The 3070-nt window shown below is 44.2% G+C and overlaps 1 protein-coding gene across 2 annotated transcripts in view; it reads left to right on the forward strand.

Annotated features, from left to right (window-relative positions):
* SLCO3A1 (solute carrier organic anion transporter family member 3A1) overlaps positions 1 to 3070 on the forward strand; it is a 330506-nt gene that overhangs the window by 145008 nt on the left and 182428 nt on the right. The gene's annotated exons all lie outside the window — the stretch shown is intronic.

A 3070-nucleotide genomic window follows, 5' to 3' on the forward strand; every position in this document is an offset into this window, starting at 1 on the left:
CATGTGCCTGTAGTCCCAGCTACTCAGGAGGCTGAAGTTGGAGGATCACCTGAGCTGGGGGAGGTGGAGGCTGCAGTGTGAACCGTGATTGCAGCATTGCACTGCAGCCTGCGTGACAGAGTGAGGCCCTGTCTCTAAATAAATAAATAAAGGCATAGCTGAGAAGTGTAGCATCATTCATGAAATAACAAGTGAGCATGATTAATAAATCAACATTTAAAAATAAAATGAAAAAAATTAAAAATTTAGTGAGTTCGGGCCGGGCACGGTGGCTCACGCCTGTAATCCCAGCACTTTGGGAGGCCAAGGCAGGTGGATCACAGGGTCAAGAGATCGAGACCATCTGGTCAACATGGTGAAACCCCGTCTCTACTAAAAATACAAAACGTTAGCTAGGCATGGTGGCGCGTGCCTGTAATCTCAGCTACTCAGGAGGCTGAGGCAGGAGAATTTTCTGAACCCAGGAGGCGGAGGTTATGGTGAGCCGAGATCGCGCCATTGTACTCCAGCCTGGGTAACAACAGTGAAACTCCATCTCAAAAAATAAAAATTAGTTCAAGGTTGATTACGTGGATGGTTCAGCATGAGACGTAGAATAAAATGGAAACTTGTAGATCAGTTAGTAAAATAAAATCCTTTGGGTCCTTTTCAGTGGGTTTTGCGTTTGAGGGAAGTAATCACCAGGAGGGCTTTGCTGGTCACTGTGCTCATAGTTTGTCACTGCATGGCTCTGAGTGGAGCCTGAGAATTTGCAGTCCTAACTCGTTCCCAGGTGATGCTGCTGCTGCTCCAGGAACCAGGCTTTGAACAATCGCAGGCCTGTTTCATTTCATTACTCTTACATGCACACTACAACTTTATGCCTCAGTTTCATATAGTTAATGCAAGGACAGACCATAAATCCTACTCAGGCAGAGAGAAGCAGGATATTGCCCAATCATGGCTGCAAAAAGAATTAGGGGAAATACACATCACCCATCTGTACAGTTTTCACCTCACTCTTATCCTGACTTTGGTGTCTGTGACTAGCCAGTCTCTTGCGTCTCCTTGTGGGGATATCAAAATTAGGCTCTCTGTAACCTGACTTTTGTTGACTTGGTTCCTCTCCTGACATTGTCCCTTCCCTGTGGAAGCTACAGGAACCTTCACTCAAATATGCCTACTGCTGTTCATGCCACTGTGCCCTCGCATAAACGTCCTCTGTTAACTCACTGCACATGTGTATTCTTCCTCAAGACCCGTCAGTTGCCACCTCCTGTTTAGTATCTTCCTGTCTTCTCTGTCTTCCCTGTTCTGTCTTCTTTGTGTACCTTGTACAGACTCCTGCTGTAGCCCTTCACATACTGTGTTACCGTTTGTGACATATACAGTCCCCTTCCTATTATGTGAGCATCTCTGGGGCATCAGCCTTACCTTCTACAGTTTCGTGGTCTCTGTTCCTAGCCCACATGTGAGCAGATATTTATGGAATGTTTGTCCACAGTATATATGTATGGACTGCACGATGGAATCATTTAGTGGAAACATTCCAGATTCCTCAGTCCATAAAAATGAATAGGATGCAATCACAACCAATAACAAGAATGCAGAGAGCTCAAATAACTGATATTTGGAAGAGAGTTGCAGTCATGCTACAAATAAGAGCATAATGAGAAGGCCTGAGATTTCCATTACCTCATTGCTCTGTATCACGGTGAAGTCCACATGTGGCTCTACTTACATTAATCATCTCAGAAGAACCGAAGTATTATTTGTCTAGTAATGAAAAGCAATTTGCTGATACCAACGCAGGGACATGAATAGATATCACAAAATAGTTATCCATAAGCATCTGTCATCTTCATTATATTTTGGTCACAGTGATAGATTATCAAATGAATTAGAGGAACAGAATTAGTTTGAATCCTCAGCTCTAACATAATCACTTGGGAAAATATTTGCTGAGTAAAAAGATTATGAGAATGAAAACTTCTATTTACCTAAAAAAGAGTAACTGCAGAATCCTAATCACCTAGAATGTTTCAAAATCCACTGTCCGCAGGCCCATGAGCTCAGTTGCTATGTGTACTTTCAAATGCATTGCATACCACTTCTATCCTACACACAGATTTTTTAAATTATGTGGCAAGGGACGAAGAGATGGCGCTTTAAGATGAAGGAAATGGGCAGTATTTTTTTTTTTTTGAGACGATCACTGCAGAGTGGAACTATTTACGGTGTGGGTCACGGAAAGGCAGCACTTGTTCTGAAGAAATGTCAGCGCTAGAGTTTTGTGAGATTGCTTTAATGGATTTTTTTCTTCTTTTTTATCCAACTTTGCCAGGATTAAAGCAATGTTGTTACAGCAGGAGGAGCAGCAGGGCCACTGTGGGGTCTGTGAAAGGACGGGTGTCACTTAGTGCCTGCTGTTGGCTGCTTCTCCGGGAATCCTGGTTTCCTATATCTCACTCTATCGGCGCACCTCCCTCTCGACTCTGACCACCTTTCTCAGACTCCTGAACTGGTTTCATCTTTCTTCCTCTTGCCTCTGGGTGTCCCTCAGGTACTGTTCTTAACCTCCAGCTCCTTCCTGTATATACTCAGTTAGGTATTACCAAATGCCCCTGGGACATTTTCATTTAGATGTTCAGCCTCAAAAAGAAAAAAAAAATTCCTGCACTGAGCACATTGCACATCTACCTGAAACCCACCTCCCTTTCCAGATATTTTCTCTAATTTGCACGTGCTGTGATCAGACCCTCCCTGATGCCTTTGCTCTTGCCTAGAATGCCCCCCACCATCCCCCATTCTAGTATACAGCTCTTAAACGCTAATGCCTGCAGAAACGAGGAGAGGAATTGGCAGGTGTGATGCTGGCTGGAAATGGGGTACACAATGGCCACTGACCTTGGCCTCAGTGTCGGGGAGCAGTAGAGCCTGTGGGGACAGGGAAGGGCTGGAGATCTGGTGCAGCAGCAGTCCTTTCCATGTCAGTGTGTAGGCCCAGTGTTACCAGATTTCTGTATTTTAAATGAGAATTCAGAGTATGTTTGTTTTTAATTGCCTGATTTTGGCCAGGTGCCATGACTCA

Source organism: Cebus imitator, unplaced genomic scaffold (genome assembly GCF_001604975.1).
Source record: "Cebus imitator isolate Cc_AM_T3 unplaced genomic scaffold, Cebus_imitator-1.0 Scaffold19, whole genome shotgun sequence".
Lineage (NCBI taxonomy): Eukaryota > Metazoa > Chordata > Mammalia > Primates > Cebidae > Cebus > Cebus imitator.